The sequence below is a fragment of the Zerene cesonia genome, chromosome 26 (assembly GCF_012273895.1).
Source record: "Zerene cesonia ecotype Mississippi chromosome 26, Zerene_cesonia_1.1, whole genome shotgun sequence".
Classification (NCBI taxonomy): Eukaryota; Metazoa; Arthropoda; class Insecta; order Lepidoptera; family Pieridae; genus Zerene; species Zerene cesonia.
In genome coordinates, this window is record NC_052127.1 from 5,498,460 (window position 1) to 5,517,137 (window position 18,678).

Below are 18,678 nucleotides of genomic sequence, written 5' to 3' on the forward strand. Positions count from 1 at the left end.
TTAATCTATTTGTAGGTATAGTAACTGAATAAATATGAAAAGACAATAATAATTTTCATCGTTGAAAAAAATGTTATCTCATCGCGTCCAATCATTGAGTTTAATTAAAAAGCCATTACAGAACCTTTGTAAAAGCAAAATGATTTATAAAAATTATCCAAGTTCATTACGCAATGTACTGCGACCTCCAAAGAAAACACGCAATGAACGAAATATAAAATTATACCCCTTTGTGAAAGGGCGACGACCCTGTGCAGGAAAACTGCAGTTATATCACATGAATGCTGGTTTTTTAAAGTACACAGCCACTGCCTTTATAGTTTGCCCCTTTGTGAGATATAATTCAAACATTTTAAGATAATTACACTTTCGCAAAATTAAATACGCAGTTTTATTCTAGCTTTCAAAGCTAGAGAAATATTTGTGTAAACAGGGATTATTACACTTACCCCTTTCCTCCCCTTAACCCCCTATAAGCTTTAACTTAGCTTGTAGCTACTGCAATACAAGCAAGTTTAAATTTTTCATATATTAATAGGCATTGAACAGTATTCTCGTATCTATGTCATTCCTTAATACCTAATTGAAGTATTACACAGTTCTATTTCTCATTACTTAGCAAGTAGATTTTAAAAGCATCTCAAATCAATATCAAAATGATACATTCTTTGGAATAAGACGATAAACGTCCATCACCGAACACTCACTATTTATATAGGATGAAAACAAATGTTTAATGTGTACCTACATCGTGTTGTGGCAGTGCTTACATTTAAATAAAATATGTGTGTGTTCGGGGTTAACTTGTATATTTAACTAGACCCTCGTCCCGACTCTGTCCGCGTTTATCAGGAAAAATATCATAACATAGTGTGTTGTAGTATATAATAAACTAGTTTTTCGTCCACCTGGTTAAAGGAAAAATATATAGTCCGGGGTGTTTCCTACCAATGTTGCCGTTCCCCTAAGATTTCCTTAATATAAACTTCCCTATGTCCTTTCTGTGACCGCCTCCTTGGTACAGTGGTTAACGCGTGAGCGTAGAACCGAGGGGTTCTGGGTTCGATTCCCGGTGGGGACGCACAAAAAAAAAATGTCTCGGTCTGGCAGGACAGGGAAGGCTGATCACCTACTTGTCCCTAAAGAAAATCGATCAGTGAAACGGATGTACATCATCTGCCCCATACCCCACTAGGGGACACGGGACTTCACTACTATGTCCTTTCTGTACCAATTTTTTAATTGCCAGAATTAGACCAAATTAAAATGGGAGCACGGAAGACACCAGTTTGCAGTGCCACCCGAACAAAACCTAGAAAAACTGAGAAACAAAACACGGATTCATTGCGATGAAAAGTCTTCCACGACTTATTTTTATCTTTCAATTATAAACAACTGACTATATTTGTGACTTTATTTTTATTACCAGAAATAGGAAAAGCAAAAGAGGATTTTTTTCCAGAATAGCAAGAAACCCTATTACCAATAGCTCCTGTGGCATTCGCAGACAAGTAATTATGATAAGGTTATCCAGATTCTAATCCTTACAATCAATCCAAGTCTCAGGTCAGTAAAATCGATAGAATCTAGACGCTAGAATTAAACATTAGCGCTAAAAGTTCAACTAATTACTTTCGGATACTTAAAACGAATAGAATGGAAGCTGTGATGCGGGTCTCTGAGTTTTTCAGATAAGGTCTAGATTAGTTAGAGTATAAGTTTGTATTTAACACCACTACGGAGAAACCAAAGATTATAATTTGAGGATTGAGTATAGAGGTGTGAAGCGTGAGGCGAGTTGAGAGTCTGTAAAAGCCTATGTCTAATTTGTATAAAATTTAAGCAAATTTCAGTAGGTGTTAATAATATTCATTAAGGCTGAATCTTTATACATAATATTTAGTTCATGATAGCATTTAATGTAGTTTTTAATTTGATTGCTGAGGCGGGATCATGGGTGACCGGGTGGTAGCGCCGCCACAGTATGACGAAAGGCCAAGCTTCGAATTCCACTTCTTTATAAATTTTTTAATCTTTATATTTTTTAAATATATATTTACTTCATTGTTAGATTTATTACTATTGCACAATTTTTTCCTGGTTTCAAACTATCTTTATATCAAATATCATTCAAATAGGCATTGTGATTTAGGTCAAAAAAGAGACAGACATTGGTTTCGCATTTATTATATTAGAAGGGATTTATTAGCCATACCTATAGGTAGTAGTTGATGTTTATGGGATTGAGAAATCTACATTTTATGGGATTCTCACACTTTTTCTTCCAGATAATCTTGTCTGCCTCTGCCTCATTAATATACAGTAGTGACAGTGATGGACCTACACAACCTAATGGCCACTTCACGTAGATCCTTACTAATAGCATTCTTTATTAGCCGTGGCGAGAGCGCTTTCTTTTGCTATGTGAGCAGATGTGTGAGGCGTTTATTTATTAATAATCTTTATATTAATAACAAGCCGTTCGCCTTGGCTTCGCCCGTGGTACATTTATAGCCTACTAACTGCGTCCCGCGGTTTCACCCGTGTAAGTCCGTATCCCGTAGGAATGTCGGGATAAAAAGTAGCCTATACGTTATTCCAGTTGTCCAGCTATCTACGAATCAAATTTCATTGCAATTGGTTCAGTAGTTTTTACATGAAAGAGAAACAAATACGGACTTACGCGTGCGAAACCGCGGGGCGCAGCACGTTATATAATAAATTTTCTTTCCTCTATTTTTCTGTTCATTTGGGCTATTACGTTCTGCTTAGGGGCGGGGCAAAAACCAACAAATCAAAGATTCTACAGTCATTCTTCGGTTATAAATGGTAGTCTGTACTATATTTTATTCTTTTTGTCGTGGCTTTATAATATCCAAATGCAATATGCAGGATTAAAATTTAGGAATGAATGGATAGAAATCCTTTCAACCAATTAAAATTCGTATGAATATTCGTATTCGTATTCGTCTCAAACGACAAATTAATAAAATATTTATAGAGCATCCTACTAATATTAAAAATGCGAAAGTTTGTAAGGATGTAAGTGTTTGTTGCTCTTTCATGCAAAAACTACTGAACCGATTGCAATGAAATTTGGTACGTAGACAGCTGAACAACTGGAATAATATATAGGAAACTTTTATCCCGATATTCCTACGTGATACGGACTTACGCGGATGAAACCGCGGGGCGCAGTAAGTAATACATATACACGAAATCACAGATAAAAAAATAAAATAACAACAACCCAAAGAACTTACAAAAATATTCAACCACAGTAAAACTAATGTATAACAAAGTTTTACAGTTATCCGTTTATTTTAAAAACAATTTTCTAAACGTAAACCCGACTGAAACACGTAGACACCCGGAGTGACATAATGGCCTCTTCACACGAGTAGAGTCTGTCTAATGGCGCTCTTTATTAGTTAACCGTCACAAAAAATGTCTTTATTGAATACGTTATTTCGTAAGCATCATTATTTTAAATGCACTTGCGTAGTCTTTTTTATCTATGCTACACTATCCTACTAATATTATAAATGCGAAAGTTTGTAAGCATATGTGTGTGTTTGTTGCTCTTTCACGCAAAAACTACTGCACCGATTGCAATGAAATTTGGTACGTCGACAGCTGGACAATTGGAATATATAGGCAACTTTTTATCCCGATATTCCTACGGGATACGGACTTACGTCGTTGAAACCGCGGAGCGCAGCTAGTACTTAATAAAACAACATCAAACTAGAAGGATCGGACTGAAATTTGGCATGCTTATCCTCAACGATTTAGGCATTAGAAAGGATTATGACGATAAGAAAGGGCGCTAAGAAAAGATTTTGACAAGTTCTGTCAAGGGGATAAAAAGATCCCCTGTTTGTGCAAGTTTGGGTTATTGATACTTATTTTGACCACGCGGGCAAAACCGCGGGAACAGCAAGCATATAAAGAAGAATACATTCAAAATCAAATGTGGTAAATATACTATATTCCAACACAAGTCCATTTAGTAACTAACTAAATCGAGATGTCGACAGTATTTTGAGCTGAAATCCTATTTAATTTATTGAAAATTCAATTAAGTTAGAGTGTTAACTCGAGTGGGATGTTTTCTTTGATCGTTTAATTACACTTCATTGCTTTGAATTCATTTTTATATAGATGAAAAACGTCTAATAAATTTATATTTGATATTTCTGGACAGTTCAACTATTTGTATACTACTTCTAACACTGAAATAATTTTTCAAACCGGTCCCGTAGTTTCTGGGATTAGCACGTTCAAACAAATTCTCCAGCTTTATATAACAAGTAGGTAAATATCTACCAACAAAATGCAACATGCGTTTTTTTTAAAGATTCGAAAGCTAATAAAGAAACCTTTTCAACAAAAAAGGTCACCGATCTTCCTGAAAAGGAGGTACTATTCCAGATTCCAGAGCTGTCGAGTAATAAAATGAAAAAAAAATTGATATCGCATCCGTAACCTCCTTCGTTTATGGGAACATCAATTTAAAAAAAGTGTATATGTCACCTTTTTTAATAATCATAAAAAGCGTAGTGAACTAAGCCGATCTGGGGGTATATTTCATTGAATAAGTATTTCATTATATCCCCAAGAAAAGAAAAGCATTGGTTAGATTTTTCCTTGAATTGCGTTTTATAAAAGTCTATGTCAAGCAATGGTTGAGTAATGAGAAATTATCCGCTTCAACTTTTTTATTTCCAGATAAATGAAAAGACTCCTTCACCCCATACAAATGAGATGCATTTTTAATTGACACAGCTTACTTATTTTACAATATTTATAAATAAATCTAGGTTAAAGCGAAAGTGTGAAATACATTTTTTTGAATTATTTCAAAAGATGAAAAATGAATTCATATTTAGTCAAGTCTCAGCAAAGTGGCGAAGTGTTTTTAATGATCATTTTAAATGAAATTTCATAATGAAATCGTACAGTTTTGTTTATAGAAATCAAAAGCATAAGCATCATTTTCTTTCGTTCTCTTATTTATGAAATATACATAAATAATTATACTACACATTCAACTCTTTAAGTCTATGATTATAGCAAAATAAATTCACAATACTCTGTATAAACCATAAATTATAAGAGTTTAAAAAACTATACAGTGGCACTGATTTACATTTTTAAATCTCTTTAGTCAAATATTTGGTAAAAGCTAAAATATTAAATATTTATAACTAAAAAAATGAAAAAGAACACAGCTAAATGCTAAAACGCTACAAGCTAGTGGTGAAAATACAGTTTCATACGAATACACTATTTTTCTAAGGCCGCGTGTATATTAGATAATTCTCCTTATATGTTAGAAGGGTATTTGTTTTTTAACACTTAAATTTCATACTTATCGTTGTAAACATACGGTTTATTATCACTAGACGGGTGGATGTCTTAGACAGTAATTAAAGCAGTGACAAGATTACACGACTGTAAAAATTATTAAAACTAAACTCTAACAAAGGCAAGGCAAAAGTAAGAAATACTAATAATACTTAGGTATACTTAGGTACAATCCGTATATATTATCCACTTCAAGTTATCTCTATTAATATTCTACAAATGGAAAAAGCCCGGTACTGTCTATTTTTCGCTTTGACTACGCGACTGAGACCGCGGAAAGCCAGTTAAAATATAATACAGTTTGGTACTGTAATATAAAATCGTAACTCTTACCTACATAATATATTTGTATAATACATATAATTTTATTATTCCATAGAAAAATTAACTCATAAACACACTCACACAGTCACACGCACACACACACACACACACATAAACACACACAGGCGCGCGCGCGCGCATATACACGCACGCACGCACACTCACAGACACACACACACACTCAACATTCATAGGGTTGGCTATCCCCCCTTTTTGCTTTTATATAACAATTTTTAGTTTTAGTTTTATTTTTTTATCTTTTAATGTTTAAATTTTTTTTACCTACAAGTATATTGGTTATTATTATTATTTGTCAGTAAAAAAAGGGTAAAATGCACCCGCGTCCTCATACAAAATCGACTTTTCGTATTCATAGACAAGACCGCCTTGGATAAAACTATTTTGTTAGTGGACTACTCGAAAGGTTGAAAGTTTTGTTATGAATAAAATTTTCGGGCGGTCTTCAGTAATTTTAATATCGGATGAGCTTATTGGAAAAGTTTTTGCACCAATTTATTTTTGATTAAGAGGAATTTCGCATTGAATGGACGGGATAAAATTCGTGCTCGGACAAGGTGAGCCATTATTTTAATGTAGTCTTTTTTATTGTAATATCGACGAATTGTGTTTATTTCCACGATTGCAACATTGTATTTTGTACTATTGTACGTATGTACTATATGTATAATGTACGTATGTGTGTGTACTTTGTTTAAAATTTTTCAAGGATACAGAAAATGTAGATTTTAGTAGATACCATTAGATACAAACACAAAATGAATCACGCCAATCCGAAAACCCACTCAGTTCCCGAGTAACAAAAAAATATATATATAAAATGTAAAATAGTATGTATATTTCTGTCTCATTCTTTGCCGGCTTCATTCTATACATTTTTGTATTTGTGTCTCTTATCTGTCGTTTTTTCCGTTGCATCAGTTGCATCATCATTTGAAATCACGATTCTAAAGAAGTTTTTGGGAACGTTGAAGGAGAATGAGGCTAAGAGGTATGTATGTACTTATAAATTTCACATTTTTGCTTCTTTATTACAAGCAATTTTAAATTATTTACCCATACACTTGTTTACTTTATCTCTTACTAGACGCTCGTCCGGGTTTCGCCCGGATATTAAAACTCCTGTTTTATCACAAGGAGCATTTAATCGGAATAAAAATATCCCTGTCTGTATATCAAATTTCATAAAAATCCACTCAGTAGTTTCAGCTTGATTGACGGACAACATTCAAACAAACAAACTTTCACATTTATAATATTAGTGTGGCATGATGGTATATTTCTAGGTTTCCTAATCATCCCAATATTTCCTAATCATTTAATGTGGGAGTCGAGCATCCTATATTCCTTAAAAGCGGGTAGCGCATTCTCAAAGGTATGACTTTCTGCGATTGTTTATGGGCGGTGGTGATCGTTTACCATCAGGCGAACCACCAGCTCAGTTGCCCGCTATAACATAAAAAAAATGTCTATTTCTTGCAATGGCAGTAAAACAAGCCGCCTATAGGATGTCGCTGGCGAAAAGTTTATATCATCAGTATCATTAGACAGTCGTATGCAATGTCTAACAACAATGTGTAATCGTCCTGAATTAGATACTCTTCTCATAGTTGACTTACTTCCACCTTACAAGTACTACTCTTCTCATAGTAGAATTTCTTCCACCTTACAAGTGCAGGATACTTGAGGATGCTTATGGAAGAAGCAATGACGGAGATCAGACGGCATTATGTGGCATTAATCATACAGATCCATGAAGAGCGCGTCATTGAAACGGAATCGGGCGTCCTGCCAACGCCGCTGTACCGTTAAAATATTTTGACTGGAATAACAATTATGCCAAATGTAGATTTAGAGAGTGGGTGAAATAGATTTTATGAAGCGTTTTTTAAGTTTCCGTACCTAAAGGCTAAAACTGTCTGTCTATCTGTCTGCCACAAGACTCTATCTCAAGAAACGTGATGGGTAGACAACTGATCATGAAACGTGATACAATTGAGGTTAAGCAACAATTAGCACGGTCATTATTTGGATGGGAAAGATGTTCAAGTTCCTCTTTTGCTAATTAGTTGGTCGCGAAACCGACTTGCACTTCACCTATTTTTTATATAAAAACCATGTTTATACTTAACTAATAACAAATACAGATGGTACAGCACTTGTGTACTTAAAAGACAAACAAACAAAATATTACAAATATTTAAACATATATTACTTAAATAGAATATGAAAATGTTAACGCATTTAAAATATACTAAGTTTTTCATCGTCGCACCAATTTTTATTAATTTCTATTAAGGTCAGTCATTAGTAGGTTATTGTTTGAATCTCATCGAATTCCTATAAGATACTAAATGCCGACGAACAGTCGCCTTAATATCAAGCTATCTACATTAAAAGCTGAATAAAATAAACATTCAATCGGTTTAGAGATTCATACGGCATCTGACTCTGTCTCTCAAAGTAAAAGGTTCCTTACAAACATCTTATTAAATTGGTTTATGTATGTAGGAGTCATGTCTTTTAATGTGTGAGTCTAGCATTCTTTATCAGGATTTGGGCCAGCTCGCACCGGGGATAAGTAAGCACCATTGATAGAAGGTCTTATCGTTCGGTGAGTGGGGGAGCTGGTGGCCTGTATCCTTTTCTTAACAGTTCCCAGTTCTTTCCTCTTACTTCAATCTTTTGTTTCCTTATCCCTTTTCCATTACAGACTCTTTCTGTTCGCTTACCATCTCTCGACCACCACGAGCATTTTCGCTAACTCCCACAAAAAATATCGTTAATTTGATTGCTAGAGTTAGTACTATATTTAAAATAACATGAATACTAGCTTTTGCTCCTTTTAATTTTATTTTATAATGGATATTTTCTCATTAGTTTTTTTATAATCTACATAAAACTTTTATAAATTTAGACAATAAGTATTGATTCCCTTGCAAATTGGCATTCCATTTTCGAATCAATTCGAACATTATACAGAGATGATAATACAGACTTCAAAATAACAGCTCAAAAACGCTGACCTAATAATCCCACTACGAAGCACCGGTCCATTGGTTTCCAATCAATTATTTGAATACTTAAAACCGTCGATGCGTTTCATTCGGCACATGAACCTTTACACTGGCGGTGAGCCAAGCCGGCATTCCATCGTCTAGACGGTAATAACAGCTCACAATATTTCGTCATTATTATGATTACTATGTTCATTGAAACAATTGCCTTTAAAAAAAAAGAAAAAATTGAGTGTCAGAAAAAGGTTACTATGAAATAATTTTGAACAAAAAATGAAAATACCTTAAAATTTACAGAACTAGACCAAATTTAAATGGGACCGAATCTTACAAATAAAAAACAATCATCAATATCGGTTGACACAATAAAAAGTTATGAAATAACAAACACAAATAGCAAATAGTTGAAATTTATTGCTATTATGGAAAAAAAACGAAAAAAACGAAAAAAAAAAACAAAAAGAAGCATAGAAAAAAGCAGAATTCATATTACTTCTTTGTAAAAAGCCAATAAACAGACAAACACACACCGAATAAAACATTCCTAACTATTTATTCTAACATTAATTAAATCCAACATAATCATTTCTTAATAAGCTTAATTTAATACATTCTTCCGATTATAAAATACGAACTCCAGAATTCGCATTACTCACCAATAAACGTTATTCATATTTCAAACGATGATCACATTAAAGTAAAGACATCTGGATGGTTTATTTCAGTTTATTTAAATCGCCAGTCTCTGATGTCACGATCCGTTCGACGTATATTTAATTCCATCAATTTTAGAAATTCATCACTATTCAGCGACTAAACAGAAACGAAAAGAGCAGAGCTTTGTTTTTCTTTAGAAAACTGATTTCCGAACGGATGGTTTTTGCCGCTTGGTTGTTATAAAAATATAAATGTTTTTCATTGTAAATAATAGAAGAAAGAATAAGTCTGAATTGTATTAACTTCATCATATTACTTAATGAATGTTTAAATATTAGGAAATAAAAAGATTTTATTAATATTCATTCAGTTAAGATATTTGAAGCAAAATATTATAATTAGATTCATATTTTTAAACGTTTATTTCATCGTCTTACTCGCAAATTCTAAAAGTTCTTATTCCGAAACTATAATAACAGTTTATCACGATTAATAAATAGCAGAATATTATGTAACTGGCAATACAGATTATTATCTATATTTTACATAAACGTCACAATGAAATTTACCATTTAGATATTAAAATACATTAAATACAGACATAAAACATACAAACGCAAATGAATACTCAGTTAAAAGCCACAACTGTGACTCACAGACCCACAGCCGGTCCTAAATAACAGGCTTTACCCTAAAAGCTAAAATAAAAACATTCAACCACGCGAAGTCCCACACTTTGCACCGTTAAATTCAATGTTTAGGCAACACTTGCCAAACTAAACATCGCATCTGAGTATTCACAGTAACATCATTAATTTCTGTCTAGACGAGAATTTATAAAAAAATAGGCCAATCAAAAGACACAGAATTTATTGCCTGAGGATCGTCAGTTTTTATACAACAATCTATATTAAAAAGACAGTTTTTAAATATTAAATTACCATTAGAGAGCGGCTTAAACTCAATACCAAATATTATAAATGGGAAACTCTGTGTGTTTTCCTCTTGTTTTCTTCACGCCTAAACCAGTAAACCGATTGGAATGAAATTTGGAAGAAATAAATGCGAAAGTTTGTAAGGATGTGTGTGTGTTTGCTGTTTCACGCAAAAACTACAGAACCGATTGCAATGAAATTTGATACGTAGACAGCTGGACAACTGGAATAACATATAGGTAACTTTTTATCCCGGTATTCCTACGGGATACGGACTTACGCGGCCGAAACCGCGGGGCGCAGCTAGTTTCATGATATATATGTTCCATAATATATAATTCCACGTATTTTGAATATACTATGCCATATTCTGATTAAATATTATCGGTAAACAAAAATAAGCGTAGTGCAGACGTGCGTAACGAAATTGTAGCTTCGTGGGCCACGGCGGACGTGTGCGCGCAGCTTAATGCCGCCATTTTGTCTGCTTTATGGCTGCGACTTTTTCTCTATGACAGTTGTTATGAAATCCACCAGGATCGTGGGGTGAATAAACGTGGATAATGTTTTTATGGCCTATTTGTGGTTTGTGATACGCAAATAGTAGTAATGATATATTTTCGGATAAAATTATAACGCCGTTTGCTTTAAATAAGTGATAAAAATATTGGGAAAAAATGTTTATTTCCAATTGTAAAATATTTCAATATTGGTCTATCTTCTAAACTAGATAACTATTGTCTGAGAAGACACTTCCTTGAAATTATTAACATTAACATTGTTATATTATAGTCCTTAAAAAATAAAATTTGTTATTATAATAATGACAAGGACTACCACAAAAAATGCATTAAGAATAAGACATTAAAAAATAATGATAAGGTTATATACATGTGTGAATATGACTGTGTGTGTGTGTGTTTGTGTCTGTGTGTGTGTGTGTGTGTGTGTATGTACAATTAGTACATAACAACAAATAAATGAATATACAAAAAAAGAATCAGCAAGAATATCATCACATTTTCAAGTAAATAACGTTTAAAGGCAAGATATCTGAAGGAATGAAATATTAAAATATAAAACACTCTTAAACAGTCTTTACGAACCCTGTTAACTTTGACCCAATCCTTTATGAGACACACTGCTAGTGCGGTTGGCAAACTTGTAAATTAAATTAAATTTATTTATTTATACTGATACCAAAACTGATCAATTAGCATGCCAATGGTTTAGATATATTTCATGATAATTATCACAAAATCTGTGAATATTTAAAAACATCTATGTAATGTATATATAAATAAAAACATCTTTGTAGAGGTTGTGCCTCTGCGAATAATCTGCTCATTAATGCGGTGGTGATCGCTTACCATCAGGCGAACCACCAGCTCAGCTGCCCGCTGTGACATAACATAACCAGTAAGAGTAAAAAAAATCATTGGTAAATATTACATTGTTTACATCAAGGAAATCAAAATATAAGGAAAACACTTAAACGAAATATTCAATAATTATATCTGTCAATCGATACACACGTGTATCATATTCAAATAAGGATCCTCGTTCACAAAACGGAGATTACTTCGAAGAGTAAGTAAGTATTTTTCCGTTTAAAAACTTTCAAAGCAAAGATAATGAAATGTTTAACAAAGGTTTCGCGTTCGCTTCGCCGATCAAATGACACGAACTTGATTTGCCTTGAGCTGATTCCATGAATAAATTAAGCGATGTTTTATTTACTCTAAATCTTCAATATATCGTTTAGAAATTAAAAACTTTGTCTCCCCGTGACCACGCTCGCTGTAAAGTGTTCGAAACGTCGGGTTAATAATATCATGAATAACACGCGTTTAAAATCCGTTAAAATGTTTTTAATTTCTAAATGTATAATACTCGCGTAAAATCAAACACAAGAAAATACTTAAATATAACGTGTTAAGTCCTTCCTTCTTCCAGTTAGATGGTAAATATCGATGAATTATTTGGATCTAATACACAAATTAACTTTAAATATAGGTTTGGTAATAAAAATACAAACGTATTTTCTTATGTTTGATTTTACGCGAGTACACATACATTGAGTCCTATATTCTATCCTTATATCCTTTCCAATTATCTCGCACTAAGGTTAAAAATGTTATATCACAGCTATTCCGTCAGGAAATATAGAAAAACATAGAAACACTACACATACATACATATACTTACACACTCACACACTCACACAATCAATTCCCTTATACTGCAATTATATCGGGTATGTCAGAATCTTCACTTGGAACCTTATAATTTCTTTCATTTTAGTTGTTTATTGCTTGTTTAGTTTTTTTCACACACTGTATTGAATAGTTAATGGTGTACCTTGTAATTGGCGTACAATATGTTACAATACGTACGTTTGTAAACGGAACTATTTATTGTATGTTTAGCTGTAAGGTACACTTCTTAAAAAGTAATAAATAAATAATAAATTGAGAAATTAAAGACTTAACGGATTTTAAACGTGATCGATTCACTGTCGGAGACAGTCACAGAGACTCAGTCTCCCCGTGACCACGCTCGCTGTAAAGTGTTCGAAACGTCGGGTTAATAATATAATGAATAAATCGCGTTTAAAATCCGTTTAAAAGTCTTTAATTCTTTTATGTTTTTTAATACAGTTCGTGAAAACTATTTCTAATTTACGTATAGGGCCAGAAAGCATATAGCCGATGCAATTTAATTTTTTTTTATATAAAGGAAATAATTCTTAGATTGAGGAAAGGACTCGGAAGGGTAAGGAAAAAGATATGGGACTCTGGCTCCCCCTCTCACCGAACAAAACACACATTTAGATAAAACTTTTTCACACCGATATTCCGTGAGGGAGAAGTACCTTCCAAGCGAGCTAGGGGTTACCGCCACCTCGTATAGCAGTCTTAGTTTAATATTACTTTGACTTTTCGTACCGTGACATTACAGCAGGCTTATTGCAGGGATAAAACAGCATAGTCATACCATATTGGTATCACTCAATTAGTTGAATGAGTGACTCTCTATTTGGTGATCATGAGTGTTTTATACTCTTTTGTAAAAGGTGGTGGTAGCCCCCTGGCCCAATTCGTGCCGAAGCGTGCTCGACTCCCACACTCAAATACACCTATAATACCATACCATAACCTGCGCTATTAAAGTTGTCCTAAATTTAATACAATCATTTAAATGAATTCAATTTATTTATAATTAATATTGCGCTTCAAACTGAACGTTGTAATAAACTGGTTATGAAGCTAAATTTAAATCTAATAAATATTTGAATTACTATCTACAGCGTGAATACTAGTGATATATGAACATGAAATTGTGAAATTCATTAACGAATCCCTGCTAATATCATAAATGCGATAGTTTGTGAGGATTGATGTATATGCATGTGTATTTTTGTTACTCTTTCACGCAAAAACTAGTTAACCGATTGCAATGAAATTCGGTATGTAGATAGCTGGACAGCTGGAATAACATATAGACAACTTTTATCCCGATATTCCTACGGGATACGGAGTTAGCATTATAAATAGAATAGAATGAGAAATAGTGGTTGAAGAGTTTAAAGTTGTTAGGAGTGAACTACATATAGTAATTTAATAGTGATCTATTTTTTTAGTACAATCCATAGGTTTATAGTTAATCGCACTTTATTATTTCTGATCATAATACGTGTGTGCGGCCCAGTATAAATGTGTGCATGTGTTATTATAGTTTTGTAGTCTCCTTAACTACAAATTCCAGTTGAATTACGTGTGTGTCTGCGTATGTGAGTGTGTAAGTATATGTGTGTGTGTGTGCACGTGTTTCTATGATAGAGAAGGAGAAAATGGATGTGTTGTAAACTGATTTTATGATAATTTAATTTTACATTAATAAATACTATACTATATGTATTAAGCGATGCTTTTAACTGTTTAACCCGAGCAAACCGGCATCAAACAATTAGTGAGCCTCGCCTATCCGGTTGTGACCGTTATTAAATTCCATCGAACATTGAAGCAATAAAAATTTAAAACTTTTGATGATTTTAGAGTGTTTATCCATGGGTGGAATTTTTATTAAAATGTTCATTTTGTTTTTTTTTTGTCATTTGTTGTTTTTTCAATGCAAACGGTGCGTGTCATATTGTTGTTATATATTAATTTAAAGAAATAAGCTTAATTTTTACACCATTTATTTGAATTCAAGTTACTACAGTAACTTTGGATGTCTTTTTAAGAAAAATGTACCTGAAAATATGATAAATAGTTTAAACATTTAGCACTGTAAAAATAGATCCTAAAATAATTTGGCATTAATTTTTAAAATTGTTCCAAAACTAGTCACTGCATCAGAAAATGAATATACCTTCATTTGAATTGTTTGCTATTATAATATAATTTTTACGCCGTTGAAAACAAATATAGGAATTATGATGCCATATACAGATGGTTTTAAAATGCTTAAAATCATATACGATAAAACAACTCCTGAATATGGTCGGGTATGTAAGTACAGAACATTAAAACGGGGATTGTCCCTTGCTCTTTATGCCATTAGGAGCCTATAAACAAAGCTAATAATGCCTCTTTCGATACTGGGTTTTTTATATGGGATTACGGTGGGTCGCAACGGGAGGGTCGTTTTTCAAGATTATACAGATTAAACTGAATTTTATTCAGTGATTTTTGCATTAACGTAATGCGTGTGTTTTATTACTGTAATTTGTTTCGGCGCGTTCAATGCGCGGCATTTATAAGAAAATGGCGGGTAATAGGCCGCGCGTTTTCAATTAGGCGGGAATTTTTAAATTTTGAACATCGGAATATGGACGGTACTGTTTTATGGCTAGCTTTTTGCGTCATCTTTTAATTATTATTTTCCCAGTTCTGAAATATTGTGCTGTTTTTTATTTTTATTAAATACCTCAATTATAGAATTGGCATAGAAAATATAAATTGTAATTAAAATAATACATATAAATTGTAAATAAAATTCAAAATTTCTAAGATAAACTGAATTTTTAGTTTATTAGTAACATTTCAAACCTAGAAAATGTTAAATACATATTTCATTATTTTAATACCTATTTTGTCTCAAGAAGCACGTGACTCACCTGGTAGCACTGAAATTTCACACCGAATTTGCATTATAATTACATTTCAACTTTTCAAACGAAATATAAACACTCTTACATCATATTATATGGACACATCAAAAACAAACTCGAGGCAATAACTCAACGACCAGAAAGATTACTAGCCCAATAACACAAAACAATAAGCAGAAACCTTGAAGAAACAATCATGAATGCAAAATTCAAAAAGGGCAATCTTAATAACTTAAAAGGAGAACTGTTGAAATGCTATTTGTGATATTTTTTGTATAGAATCTTTTGCCTCGTCGGAACATCATCATCATCATCATCAGCCTATATATGTTTCTACTACTGGGATACAGGCCTCCTATGTGTGTTCAGACCATAATACATCACGCTGGCCCAGTGCGGGTTGGTAGATGTCACACGTCGTCGAACTTTTGATTCTTGGACATGCTGGTTTCCTCACTAAGTTTTCCTTCACCGTTTTAAGCAGTGGTGATGTTATCCAAAATCAATTTACACACTCGCTCGGTCTCGAACCCCAACTTATTGATTTTGATTTATATCATCGGAACATGAGGACATGGATTTCTTTATTTTTATGGGCAAGTAAAGAAGATCCACTTATTGTTAAGACGTCATCACCACCCATAAACATTTGTAACACATGTGATTCTCCGGACGTCAGGAGGAAGATGGTCCAACGATTCATCGTATGCAGAAAGAAGTAGCCGGTAAAGCGTATGGTGGACTGCCAATCATCCAGATCGTGCGGATGGTATTTATAGTGAGTTATGCAATGTTGGCACTGCGTGACTGGTTATAAGTGAAACAGTTCCTCAGAGCCCACCCCAAAGATCTATGCAAAATGCAAAGAGACATATGGAAAAACACAATCTCCGAGTTTCTTGCCGGCTCTTCTCTGTAGGAGCTGGTTAGCGAACCAGTGGTAAATGTGAAGACTGTGTTATGACGATTCATTTGTGCGTATAAGAAGTCCCATTGATAAATGTTTATGTTTCAGTTTGTATCTTACCGAAAATATAAATCTCAAATCACAATCACTCACCTCATTAGCTATCATATTTCGACTGATGACTCTGTAGATTAAACTGGTCAAAGTCAGATTAAATATCTAGTTTAAATAATTATTAAAACTGAACATTAATGTGATATGGGGCGTGCAGTAACCCAGTTATATCTGGCGCGACGCCAAAATTTCGTGATGTCCTTTTTATGTCAAGTCTCTGAAGAAATCTCTAATGCAAATTTGTAATTTAATAATTTGGAACTGTATATCAAAAACATTATAAATTACTTATTACTATTAATTAATTACTTATTTCTATTGCCTATGTGTTATTCCAGTTGTCCAGCTCTCTACCTACCAAATTTCATTGTAATCGGTTCAGTAGCTTTTGCGTGAAAGAGTAACAAATATACACATACACATACATCCATCCTCACAACCTTTCGCAACAATAATATTAGTTGAATAGAATAGTGTTCTTTAACTATTTCTCAATTGTATCGTTCGTGGTAAAGTATTATACAAACTTTATTACAAAACGGTAGATAGCAAAATGTTAAATGATTGTCAGGATAAAGCCTCGAAACCACATTTTTGCGTTTGACAGAATGGCGTGCGTCATGTCAGGCGGATTAAAAATAAACCTCAACTATATCTACATCATCACTACAAAGTAAAAAACGGTAAGTCGTTTTTCTGTCTGTCCGTATGTCTGTATGCATGCTTCAAAAACGCAACGGATTTCGATTGGGTATTTTTTTTAAGTCAAAATTGATCCAAGAGGAAGGTTTATGTGTATAATAACGTCTATGAAACTACTCCAAATTTAACGCATGCGAAGTCGCCTGCAAAAGCTAGTTACTATATATAAATAAACACTAACTGTTCTCTGCGGTTTTACTCAAATCGTACATGATTTATCATACAATTCAATATCAAATTTATCCTCAATAAATGGACTATGCAACACAAAAAGAACTTTTCAATTCGAATCAGTAGCACCTCAGATAATCGCATTCAAATTAACAAACTTTTTCAGCTTTATTAGCATAGAAAATAATAAGCAATGTTAGTACCTATTATGTACTTAAGAATTAACAATTAGTATTTCCTTGTGTTTGATTTTACGCGAGTATTATACATTTAGAAATTAAAAAACTTTTTAACACTTTCAAGACATATAACATCACAGTCTCCCCGTGACCACGCTCGCTGTAAAGTGTTCGAAACGTCGGGTTAATAACATAATGAATAAATCGCGTTTAAAATCCGTTAAAAAGTTTTTTAATTTCTAAATTTATAATTATTTTTAAATAAAAACTCAAGTCACAGCTAGAATAAAGATTTCAAATAAAAAACGAAGCATCAAAATCGGCACATGCTAAAAATTCATAAGACAGACAAAAATGCTGTCCAATTGACAACCTCCGTTTTAAATCGATTAAAATATAAAGGTGATTCAATTATCTACAACCATAGACGCAATTTGTCATGGAATTGCGAGAGAAATTGCGACAATATTTAATGCTTTCTAAGTATTTATTATAAACAAACGGAGCGTAGTCAACAACTATGAACTATACTTACGTTTAAGCCTCTTATACCCCCAACGTGACAACACGAACATTTTCAACATAAGCCTCTTAATTCTTTGCACTTGTATTGTTATTTTAAAATACTCCAATTTTCAAAGTACCTACTTGAATCGGCTTTGTCCGGGTTGAATTGTCATTTAACTGGATTACATCACGTCACCGAGGATTTTTAAAAGAAACAAAACTATCTTCCTCCTTTGAAAAAGCTTTATTTAAACTAAACGTAAATATAATTAGTATTTTATATAAAAAAATGCAGTGGTGGCTCAGTGGTGAGAACCTCGGACTTCAAAATCGATAAGTCGGGGTTCGAGACCGGGCGGAGCGTGCAGGAAATAAATAAATTTTTCAATTTATCTGCACATGTGAATAACATCACCACTGCTTAAAACGGTGAAGGAAAACATCGTGAGGAAACCGGCATGTCCGAGAATCAAAAGTTCGACGACATGTGACATCTGCCAACCCGCACTTGGCCAGCGTGGTGGATTATGGCCTGAACTCTCATAGGAGGCCTGTGTCCCAGCAGTGGGAACATATATGGGCTGATGATGATGATGATGATGATGATGATAAAAAAAAATGGAACTGTTTTTTGGGCTTATACCTAGAACATTTGACAAGG

At 33.3% G+C, this 18,678-nt stretch overlaps 1 protein-coding gene across 3 annotated transcripts in view; it reads right to left on the reverse strand.

The window, feature by feature from the left end:
- Nucleotides 1–18,678, reverse strand: part of LOC119837046 — a 135,953-nt gene that overhangs the window by 32,397 nt on the left and 84,878 nt on the right. The gene's annotated exons all lie outside the window — the stretch shown is intronic.